General features: G+C 45.4%; 3 non-coding genes across 3 annotated transcripts; all 3 read left to right on the top strand.

Annotated features, from left to right (window-relative positions):
* Positions 1-728: 728 nt before the first annotated feature.
* trnak-uuu (transfer RNA lysine (anticodon UUU)) lies at positions 729-801 on the top strand. The gene has a single exon. It is a non-coding gene; the product is annotated as a tRNA-Lys (tRNA).
* A 3,548-nt stretch (positions 802-4,349) lies between these two features.
* trnak-uuu (transfer RNA lysine (anticodon UUU)) lies at positions 4,350-4,420 on the top strand. Its single transcript has one exon. It is a non-coding gene; the product is annotated as a tRNA-Lys (tRNA).
* Positions 4,421-12,096: 7,676 nt separating this feature from the next.
* On the top strand, positions 12,097-12,176 carry trnas-aga (transfer RNA serine (anticodon AGA)). Its single transcript has one exon. It is a non-coding gene; the product is annotated as a tRNA-Ser (tRNA).

Below are 12,176 nucleotides of genomic sequence, written 5' to 3' on the forward strand. Positions count from 1 at the left end.
AACTCTCTGGAGACTTCAGAATACGTTTTTTCTTTTATTTCACTGTATGTTTATTATATATATATGTGTGTGTGTGTGTGTGTGTGTGTGTGTATAAATATAGTACACATTCAACGTAAACCAATGTGTACATATAACCTTTAATGTGATTTACAAATGTTTGCTTTGCAGGAACCTTTAAGGAAATCACGGGCAAAAAAAGACCAAAGAAAAGCTGTCAGGGCAGTTTTTAAAACACGTCTGACTTTCACTTACCTGCCAACTCCCAGAGCCACATTATCCGGTTCAGGTGTACTTGATGATCTGCAATCTACAGGTGGCATCGCCTCCAGAGATAGGACTGAACGCCCCTGCATCAGAAAGGTGCACAGAACCCTAAGCGGACAGAACCCTGTAAATTACTGACTGTCTGTGAAACGTTGTCGGGGCCTAATGTCAAACACAATGGTGGAAACGGCCCGCAGAAGATGCCTTTTCGAGGTAGTGTGGCCGAGCGGTCTAGGGCGCTGCATTTAGGCTCCAGTCTCTTCGGAGGCGTGGGTTCAAATCCCACCGCTGCCAGTGGATCTGTGCTCTGCTTGGAGTGTAGTTTTTCATTTACCTCCAGAGCCACATTAGCTGGTTCAGGTGTGCTCAATGAGGGATGAACCTGCACTCACCTGCCGTTCTGAACACCTCCCACTCCCCCTTGAGGGCCTACACCAAGAACTTGTTGCACACCTTCACGAGCCCGGATAGCTCAGTCGGTAGAGCATCAGACTTTTAATCTGAGGGTCCTTGGTTCAAGTCCCTGTTCGGGCGATGGCAAAGTCACCTTTACCTTGTGAGTTGTTCTGGCCCCGCCCTCTTTGAAAAGAAATGAAAATAAAACGTTTTCTCGTGAGTTGGAGTCGACATATGGGCTTTGAGCAGGGTTTAATCGAGCTTTGCTTCAGCGCATGCACCAGAAATTCCTTGAGACCTCAGCAAAACCTGCCAATCCCCTCCCTGCAGATGTAGTCAAGAAGTCCTGCTAGCGCAGCTTTGTGGTAGGGCTGGTGGCTTGCCGTGATCGTATAGTGGTTAATACTCTGCGTTGTGGCCACAGCAACCCCAGTTCGAATCCGGGTCACGGCAGGACGCCACGTGCTGTGTTTGTGTCGTTGATGTGATCCTGCCTGTTCCGTTTTGACGTCTCCATTACATCGCCCGTTACGCTGCCGGCTCGTCCCTCTTTGCTGCACGAGTTAAGCCCAGAGGGCACTGAACCTGTTGTAGTCGTGGCTGTACCCTCCAGCGATCGGCCGGCTAAACACTTCCTAACAACATCTGAATACTTCCGAACAAAAGTCCGAACGATATGCGAACAACTCCTAACTAAATCTGAACAGGTCCTAACGCAAATCTGAAAAATTCGAACAGATGGGGCAAACGAGCCAATCAATTCCTACCAAGAGGAAAGAGCCAATCAATTCCTACCAAGAGGAAAGAGCCAATCAGCAATCGAGTTGACACGCCAATCTCGCCGTTGATTGAGTTTTTCATGACGTTCATGCTGTTTGCTACAACTTACTGCTACGGAACATCTGCTATTCGGACATTCAAGGTAATCAGATTACAAATACGTGACACTGGTGTTAACCTATTTGTTCAAACATTAATTCGTGATTTGGAATAAAGATTATTCGTTTCGGTACACTTAAGAGGTCTACGTTTGCGTTGCAAGGCAAGCTAACTTTACATTGACGTGTATCAGTTTTCGCTAACTAACTTTAGTTAACCCCTCGATGAATAACTAAAGTGACCCAAGTTATGTATTATTCTAGATATTTGTTAAATATCTTGTTTTTGATATCACAAATCATTTTGTTCAATTTTACATCAAAAGCTAACTAACTATATTGTTTATGAGTTTAAACTGCATGTTGTCAAAACAGATGTTTAATCCCAAAAAACTTTATTTTTGTTCATTTTACTTTTACTGTTGCTATATTATAACACCGTTGATGCCAAGAAATGCACTATAGAATGCAGTATAAATATATTACTTCGTTCCACAATTTTTTTTCTAGATATGACCAAAACAGGCAAATCCTCTGCCTACTGGAATGACATCTGCCATATGTAAGCCCAGGGCACTTTCCAATTCAGTACAGGCAAAAGACCTGGAAGCAGAAAATGGAAGGAGGCTCTGGAGCGGATTGATGCCTGTCCACTGCAAAGGGGGAATAAGGTGGACCTGTTTGGCAGGCACATAGCGTGCACTTGTGGGTTCCATAAGGTAGGTATTATATATATATCAAAGGAATTATAAGTCCATGTATCATGTAATAGACTATTTTATGGACCATCCCCTGATCTATTCTCGTACAGTTCTGCTGAATAATTGGTGAATTTATTTAATATGAATATGATCTTCTTTTGTTCCTAATATTCATTTTCTCCCAGTCAACAGATAAGGCCTTGAATGAGGCAGGGCTCAACGTAGAGGCAGGCAGCAGCTCAGAGGAGGCAGGGACATCACAGGGAGAACAAGGGGTGAAGTGTTCTTTGTGTAGAGTGTTTGTGGAGGCAGAGAAGTTCTCAGAGCACCTCTCTGACCACCACGTTGAAGAGAGCTGTAACAGCTGTGGGGCCCGGGTCCAGGGTGCTGTTGGACTCCTCCAACACATTGAGTCCAGCCATTATGGGGCCCTATTGGCTCCACGTGTCCACCCTTCAAAAAATCCCACACCATCTCCACAGCTGCCGCCACCTCCTCAGCACTTGCCGTCTCCACTGCCANACTTTGGGGAAATTAATGTAACTGGTGGTTTGCTATCCGGGATATTGTGATTTTGTGACGGGATTCATCCTGTCTGGCACCTGAACAACTGTAATTTAAATTTTTTTTTTTTCCTCTAAAGGTTATAAGTGTACGGGTATTATATTATATAGTGTTTGGATTGATTGTGACCACTTGGTTTAGTGGTTAGAGCCACTCGCTTCTCCGCGGGAGTCCTGAGTTCAAGACCCGTAAACGTGACTGTTTTTTTTTCTGAAATAAGGCGGCCACGTTACAGAGTGGCCGCCACTCTGTTGAACTTCCGCTCGGCGATTGGCTGCAAATTTTGAAGCGCTCTCCCCCTAATGGCTACGAATGTTGAACGCTGCAACGCGATTGGCCGCAAATGTTGAAGCGCTCCCACGCGATTGGCTGTGAGTTCAACATTCTTCAACATTTTGCCGGACGATCCTTCGGCAGCTGGCGTTCAAGGCTCCAGTCTCTTCGGAGGCGTGGGTTCAAATCCCACCGCTGCCAATCTGCCAGTTAGCGCACAGGCTGAGCTGTGAGGGCAGCCTTTAATTCGCATCTCACTTTCATGTACCTGCAGACCATCTGAGCCAAATGGGCCGGTACAGGGGGGCTCGATAAGGGGGATGCAACTGCGGCTAGGCTCACCTCCAGGGACAGGGTTGAATAACCGAGCATTGAGAAGTTAGCAAGCTCTTATTCCTGGGCCTCACTAAAATATATTTTTAAAATCTTATTAGAGTTTCTGCGGTGCGCCGTGTTGTGACGAAGACAGCGCAACCCACACGCGATCGGATTACCAAACAGTTCTGACTGTGAACCACGGTCTATCTTAACACAAGAAATCTCGCAAACTCTCTGGAGACTTCAGAATAAGTTTTTTCTTTTATTTCACTGTATGTTTATTATATATATATGTGTGTGTGTGTGTGTGTGTGTGTGTGTATAAATATAGTACACATTCAACGTAAACCAATGTGTACATATAACCTTTAATGTGATTTACAAATGTTTGCTTTGCAGGAACCTTTAAGGAAATCACGGGCAAAAAAAGACCAAAGAAAAGCTGTCAGGGCAGTTTTTAAAACACGTCTGACTTTCACTTACCTGCCAACTCCCAGAGCCACATTATCCGGTTCAGGTGTACTTGATGATCTGCAATCTACAGGTGGCATCGCCTCCAGAGATAGGACTGAACGCCCCTGCATCAGAAAGGTGCACAGAACCCTAAGCGGACAGAACCCTGTAAATTACTGACTGTCTGGAAACGTTGTCGGGGCCTAATGTCAAACACAATGGTGGAAACGGCCCGCAGAAGATGCCTTTTCGAGGTAGTGTGGCCGAGCGGTCTAGGCGCTGATTTAGGCTCCAGTCTCTTCGGAGGCGTGGGTTCAAATCCCACCGCTGCCAGTGGATCTGTGCTCGCTTGGAGTGTAGTTTTTCATTTACCTCCAGAGCCACATTAGCTGGTTCAGGTGTGCTCAATGAGGGATGAACCTGCACTCACCTGCCGTACTGAACACCTCCCACTCCCCCTTGAGGGCCTACACCAAGAACTTGTTGCACACCTTCACGAGCCCGGATAGCTCAGTCGGTAGAGCATCAGACTTTTAATCTGAGGGTCCGGTTCAAGTCCCTGTTCGGGCGATGGCAAAGTCACCTTTACCTTGTGAGTGTTCTGGCCCCGCCCTCTTTGAAAAGAAATGAAAAAAAACGTTTTCTCGTGAGTTGGAGTCGACATATGGGCTTTGAGCAGGGTTTAATCGAGCTTTGCTTCAGCGCATGCACCAGAAATTCCTTGAGACCTCAGCAAAACCTGCCAATCCCCTCCCTGCAGATGTAGTCAAGAAGTCCTGCTAGCGCAGCTTTGTGGAGGGCTGGTGGCTTGCCGTGATCGTATAGTGGTTAATACTCTGCGTTGTGGCCCAGCAACCCCGTTCGAATCCGGGTCACGGCAGGACGCCACGTGCTGTGTTTGTGTCGTTGATGTGATCCTGCCTGTTCCGTTTTGACGTCTCCATTACATCGCCCGTTACGCTGCCGGCTCGTCCCTCTTTGCGCACGAGTTAAGCCCAGAGGGCACTGAACCTGTTGTAGTCGTGGCCGTACCCTCCAGCGATCGGCCGGCTAAACACTTCCTAACAACATCTGAATACTTCCGAACGAGGTCGGAACACTTCCGAACAAAAGTCCGAACTATATGCGAACAACTCCTAACTAAATCTGAACAGGTCCTTACGCAAATCCGAAAAATTCGAACAGATGGGGCAAACGAGCCAATCAATTCCTACCAAGAGGAAAGAGCCAATCAATTCCTACCAAGAGGTAAGAGGCAATCAGCAATCGAGTTGACACGCCAATCTCGCCGTTGATTGAGTTTTTCATGACGTTCATGCTGTTTGCTACAACTTACTGCTACGGAACATCTGCTATTCGGACATTCAAGGTAATCAAATTACAAATACGTGACACTGGTGTTAACCTATTTGTTCAAACATTAATTCGTGATTTGGAATAAAGATTATTCGTTTCGGTACACTTAAGAGGTCTACGTTTGCGTTGCAAGGCAAGCTAACTTTACATTGACGTGTATCAGTTTTCGCTAACTAACTTTAGTTAACCCCTCGATGAATAACTAAAGTGACCCGAGTTATGTATTATTCTAGATATTCGTTAAATATCTCGTTTTTGATATCACAAATCATTTTGTTCAATTTTACATCAAAAGCTAACTAACTATATTGTTTATGAGTTTAAACTGCATGTTGTCAGTAAACAGATGTTTAATCCCAAAAAACTTTCTTTTTGTTCATTTTACTTTTACTGTTGCTATATTATAACACCGTTGATGCCAAGAAATGCACTATAGAATGCAGTATAAATATATTACTTCGTTCCACAATTTTTTTTCTAGATATGACCAAAACAGGCAAATCCTCTGCCTATTGGAATGACATCTGCCATAGGTACGCCCAGGGCACTTTCCAATTCAGTACAGGCAAAAGACCTGGAAGCAGAAAATGGAAGGAGGCACTGGAGCGGATTGATGCCTTTCCCCTGCAAAGGGGGAATAAGGTGGACCTGTTTGGCAGGCACATAGCGTGCACTTGTGGGTTCCATAAGGTAGGTATTATATATATATCAAAGGAATTATAAGTCCATGTATCATGTAATAGACTATTTTATGGACCATCCCCTGATCTATTCTCGTACAGTTCTGCTGAATAATTGGTGAATTTATTTAATATGAATATGATCTTCTTTTGTTCCTAATATTCATTTTCTCCCAGTCAACAGATAAGGCCTTGATTGAGGCAGGGCCCAACGTAGAGGCAGGCAGCAGCTCAGAGGAGGCAGGGACATCACAGGGAGAACAGGGGGTGAAGTGTTCTTTGTGTAGAGTGTTTGTGGAGGCAGAGAAGTTCTCAGAGCACCTCTCTGACCACCACGTTGAAGAGAGCTGTGACAGCTGTGGGGCCCGGGTCCAGGGTGTTGTTGGACTCCTCCAACACATTGAGTCCAGCCATTATGGGGCCCTATTGGCTCCACGTGTCCACCCTTCAAAAAATCCCACACCATCTCCACAGCTGCTGCCACCTCCTCAGCACTTGCCGTGCTCAGCACTCCATCCCTGTGGCCATCTCCATCCCCATGCCACTCTGCAGCTCCACGGCCCTCACCACCACCTCCACAGCGCTCTCCATCTCCACAGCCCACTCCATCCTCACGTCCAGCACCCTCACAGCATCCCATACCATCTCTACCTCAGGCTGTTACTGATTGGGAGAGCTTTCTTCCCAGTCAGTTCAAGAGAGTCCTCCAGCCAGCAGATTGGGTGTGGATTGCCAAGTGCCTCTATGAGTCCACAGGGCAGCTGAGGCAGAAGATCCCGGCAAACTGGTTTTATCCACCTATGCAGCCCAAGCCATCTCCACCTGAGCCCGGGTGGTACTTCCGACAGAGGATGTTCTACTGGGCACCAATGAGGATGTGGGGCATTCCTCTTAAATGTCCACAGTGTGGCCAGAAGATGCACCATTCAGGGATCTACCCGAAGGTCAGGGAGGTGATAGACATGGATAACCGCTACTATCTGGTTGGTGGGGACTATCCACGCTGCAGTGCATGCAAGTTGCCAGTATGCCCATGGAGCCAGGACATCCTTTCACAACTGGATGTGGCACACAGGGCCCTGTTTCCAGCAATGCTGACCACTCAGCTAGCCCTGGACAGGAAATGTGTGACCTTCCTCAGGCCAAGGACCAGTGGCAACAGTTCCTCCTATCTCCAGTCAGCAGTAGAGGAAGTCCACAGTGAGGAGTGGGCACGACGAACCATCCAGTACCTCTCTGACTGTGAGCATCATTTGAGAAAGTTTGCCCTGGTCCAATCTGCAACGGCACCTGCCTTTTCTTCACCTGCACCATTCAGGCCACTTCCACTTGTCCAGTGGTTTGAGACTGTCCACTCCAACAACATCCTCAGCCATCTTGACGAGATGAAGGGGGTGATAACCTCCACCTATGGCAGAATTCTAAAGATGGATTCTACTAAGAAGGTACAATACATGAAAGTTGTACTGAGAGGCTGAGCATGAAGTTTATTTTCAACCATCCATGTTAAGTAATTGGAATAGACATAATTTCATCATAATGATGAAAAACTGTGCATTTGTGTTATATATGTTGTAATGCACCATAGCAATAAGAAGAAAATGTAAAATTAACCCTGTCAGAATGTCTTTGTTTCCTTGTGTTTGTTTTTCAGATCACCAAAAAGCTGGCTGGTGGCATTGGGGACACAGCTTCATGGATGACCAATATTGGCAATGAACTCGGCCAGGTTTTGAACAGTGTTTTGACAACAGGTGAAGGCGCAGGACTGGAGGAGCTGTGCCAGGGCGTCGTCAGAAGCTACCAGAATGCTGGCGAGCCAGAGCCTGAGGTCATCTATGTTGACCGGGATTGCTGTAGTCAGTCAGGTGGGATTTTCAAATGACTACTTTATCAAACATGCATTGCAATATATTTTACAAAAGTTAATATAAAAGTTTCCCTTTTCCTATTGATGATGGTAATTATTATTATTACAGTCATTGGAATGTAATTGCAATAATTAAACTATAATGACTGGAAACTTTGTTGAAATTAAATCAAATGCATGCTTTTTGATTGCCAGGTGCACCTGCGGTGCTAAATCTTTTTCGACCATGGAAGTTCATTGTAAGGCTAGATATCTTCCATTTTACGAGAAGATTCAACTGTGGTCTTACTACAGAGCACCACCCTCTCTATGGTGCCTTTTGTTCAAAACTTTCCTCCTGTATCTTTGAGTGGGATCAAGAGGATTTGGAAGAATTTAAGGCAGCCAAAAGAGGGGAGTGGAAGAGCAGCCATGGTGGACAGGCTCCCACTGAGGTACAGCTCATAGCCAGCATCAGCCCAGGTGAACTGGCAAAGCACTGTAGGAGACGGACGCGCAAGGCTGAGGAGGTCCGGACCATGATTTCAGGGCTGCTGGAATCAGTGTGGGAGCTAACTGACACTACAGGGCTTCGCCTGGTTAACCCTGACAGCATGCACCATGTCTGGTAGATGCAACAAAAACACCTTGAGTGCATCCAGGACCCTCCACATGTAGAGTTGTACACAAAGACGGGGACACTCCAGAAAGGTGGCAAAGTCCTAAACGTGCTTAGGTGTGGCAGGGGGTCATCCTCGCTGGAGAGTTTTCACCGCCACCAGTGTGCCTTCATTCCTGGTAAATTCTAAATGTTAAATTGCAGTGTGTTCTATAGATATTTTAGTTCAAAAGATTGCTATTGTTGTCAGCATTATAGAAGTAGAACCCTGGGTACTAACTGGATTTGGCTTGTTTTCATGAAATTTACTTTTACTGTTCTATAACTGTCATTAAATTTGTATGTCCTCAGTTTAAAATAATTGCTGACTGAATTTGTGCATTTTCATTCTTAGGATGGAGATGCAATGCCATGCACACACAAATGTACATGTTAGAGGGGGCCTCAAGGTGGAACATGAGCCGGGCAAAAGAAGCTGTATCTGTGGTGGGGGCCTCAACACTCAGGACATTCGATGTCTGTTTAATGTCTCATTTAAACAACATGAGCCAATGGGTCCTTGGTCAGGCTTTGATGCCAGAATTCACCCCTCCGGGAAAACCCACTGGTAAGATATCTCTCAGCAATGCTGAGCATTGGAATATTCTTCTCTATCTCCTGTGTGTGTGTCCTCTCCCCATTAGCAATGTCTTTATTATGATTATTATTATTAATATACTATTTACTAAATTATTTCAGGGGAGCACATTGCAGTGGAGTACCTGTTGGCCCAGTCCAATAGAGGCGACCAGTTGATTGCACACCACCATGACATGCCTGAAGTCTCCCCAGAGGAGCCCGAAGATGAAATTGAAACGACTGTGTGCCATGCAGCTGACCTTAGGGCTGATGACTCTGACCCTCAAGTAGCTGTCGTGGAGGCCAGCTGTCAGGTGGGTGACACTGGAACCAAATTCCCCTGATGAGGAGGTCACTGAGGAAGAGGAGAATGACACTGCAAGTCCTAGCACATCAGGCCAGGTAATGTTGCTATCCTGTTCTATCTTTTACTTAAAAAAATGTATCTGGTGCAGTGCAAAACACCTATTCTCAACTGTTTGTAAAATTAAAATACATGAAAGTAGAATGCAAAATAATTACTACAACACTATATATTTATTGGACTGTGGTTGGCATTTTTTCTCAATTTTCAGAGTAAACAGCGTGATTCCAGAGGTGTCTCTGGCTGGGAGGCAGTTGATGCCCTGGCAGCCTACCTGGTTGGCCTAAACAGAACTATCACTGCCTTGTCATCACAAGAGGAGGCCAACATAGTCCAGCTGTACATGGCTCTGCATGCCATGGACAAGATGCCATCAAAATATAGCCAGAGAGTTAAGAAGAAGACTTTGCCAGGACCTTGGAGAGCGTCCAGGAAGCGGAGTGGCTCTGCTCCAGGACAGCAGGCCGCAGAGAGGTAATTTGACTATTTGGATCTTCACTAGTTTATAACCCAGTATACAGTCCAGATTATATCATCCTTCTTTTCCATAGACTGTTCATGACTCATGGGCAGGCAGCTCAGAACCCTGAAGTGCACAGGGTATGTGAATGTGTTTGCCTACGGCTATTAAAAGAGTGTCAGCAAGCACGAAACAGGCCCAAGGACACACAAGGAAAAACTCTGCCAATACCACAATCTATTGTGGTGGTGTACAGCCACTTAAAACAGCTGCTGGAGGACAGCAGAGCGGTTCTAGGACAGACTAACCTGGTTATGGTCCCAATAAGCACCACTACTGTCTCCTCGTGGTGAGTTTTCTTTTATGCAGTACTTTTATACAATCACAGTTAGGGGTGTAACGGTACGTGTATTCATACCGAACCGTCACAGGCAACATTCCAAATATAGTCATCATTCCTATGGCCTACTCCCTTCGAAGGGCAGAGCCATGGAATTTAGATTTTGGAGTGAACAGGGCATTTGCGTCCCATTATGTAGACGTTTGGTATGCACTTGGCAAAGGAAGCGACATAATTTCCTCATTATCTTCAGCTGGCATGTTCACGTGAAAACGAAGCATTGTGTCCGTCAGCAGATGTCGCTATTTTAATGGCATAACTTACGCATTTGCAATTAAACATACATTTTATATTTTAAAAAGTATTTAAAATATTCTATAATAAAATATAAACACTAATATATATATAAACATTTTAAAAATGTATTGTTTATTTGCAAAGAGTTAGCTTTTATGCTTAAGTTATGCCATTAAAACAACGACATCTGCTGACGGACACAATGCTTCATTCTCACGGGAACATGCCAGCTGAAGATAATGAGGTAATTACGTCGCTTCCTTTGCCAAGTGCATACCAAACGTCTACATAATGGCACGTAAATGCCCTGTTTACTCCAAAGTGTAAACTCCAAGGGCTCTGCCCTTCGAAGGGAGTAGGGCATAGGAATGATGACTTCATTTGGAATTTTCCTCGTGACGGATCGGTACGAATATGCGTACCGTTACACCACTAATCACAGTAGTATATCAAGATTGTACTTCATGTACATGCTTCTTGCTTACTAGGTAAAGACAATGGGCTATAATCCATTAAAATGTATAACTTAAGATGATAAATGTTTCTCTTGCAGGCTACTAAGAAGACAGAAACGTGTGGACATAGACATGCTGCTGCAGGGTACTGAACTGCCCAAATAATTATATTTGGCAAAAGAGTCACTTCCTGAAGTGCGCACACTTCCAGCTGTACCTGCACAGCATGGGCATGAGGCCATGGTATTTGTGGAGCCAGCAAATCAGGAGGGAGAGGCCTTTATTCGTAAGCGTGTCTCCAATAGGTGCCCACTGCCCACCTCTCCTCCTGGATCTTACACAGCATGTCCCATATACCCACCACACTTTGCATTCCCCCCTGGGTACTACCCACCCTTTCCCAGCTACCCACCAGATCTTCCAGTGCCTCATTCTACCCAATTTATGCCCAATCCTCAATTCCATCCCCCACCCCAATTCCATCCCCGCCCCAATTCCAGACCCCTCCCCAGTTCCGGCCACTTCCCCAGTTCCAGGCGCCTGATAACCTGCCACCACAAACTTGTCTCTCTACTCAACCCAGGCAGCGCACATGGAGAAGGCAGAAATCTGCCCAAGAGGATGAGGAGCGAGTGGCTAGGGGTGAACCACAACGGAATCGACTTGCAAAGGATATTTATCACTATATCTGCAAGCAGTGTGGGCTGGCAAAAAATAAGACAACTGGCCACACTCAGCTGAAGGGCCGGTGGTATTGTCCAGCCTCAGGCCTCTCGATTGCACAGTGGAGGGAGAATGTACAAGCTCTTTGATTTTTTTTCGTTTTATATATTGCAGTTATGTATATTGTGCTATGTGTGTTGTGCTGTGAACATTTTGTTTTTACTTGCCGTGTTAATTTGTTAATTTGCAGTGTTTGTAAAAAAGAAAGACATAACTCTTGTGGTGTAATAGTAACACATCCATCCTTTGGGTGGAAGAATCCAGGTGCAAGTCCTGGCAAGAGTGTGTGGTGTGTTTGTCAGATCAGTATTTTTTATTTTAAGTTTTTATTATAAATTGTATAGTCAAAAATCAATCAAACCCTTTACTTAAATCCTTTGTGAGCATTCAAGAACTATAATATAGTCATTTTGTTTCTTTCTTTCTTTCCCCCTTCCCCCTCTCTTTTCCCTTTCTTTCCCCCTTGTAGCAGTCCATTTTGCCCTGTTTTTGGCCGAGTGGTTAAGGCGATGGACTAGAAATCCATTGGGGTCTCCCTGCGCAGGTTCGAATCCTGCTGACTACG

Source organism: Triplophysa rosa, unplaced genomic scaffold (genome assembly GCF_024868665.1).
Source record: "Triplophysa rosa unplaced genomic scaffold, Trosa_1v2 scaffold1_ERROPOS769263, whole genome shotgun sequence".
NCBI classification, from domain to species: domain Eukaryota; kingdom Metazoa; phylum Chordata; class Actinopteri; order Cypriniformes; family Nemacheilidae; genus Triplophysa; species Triplophysa rosa.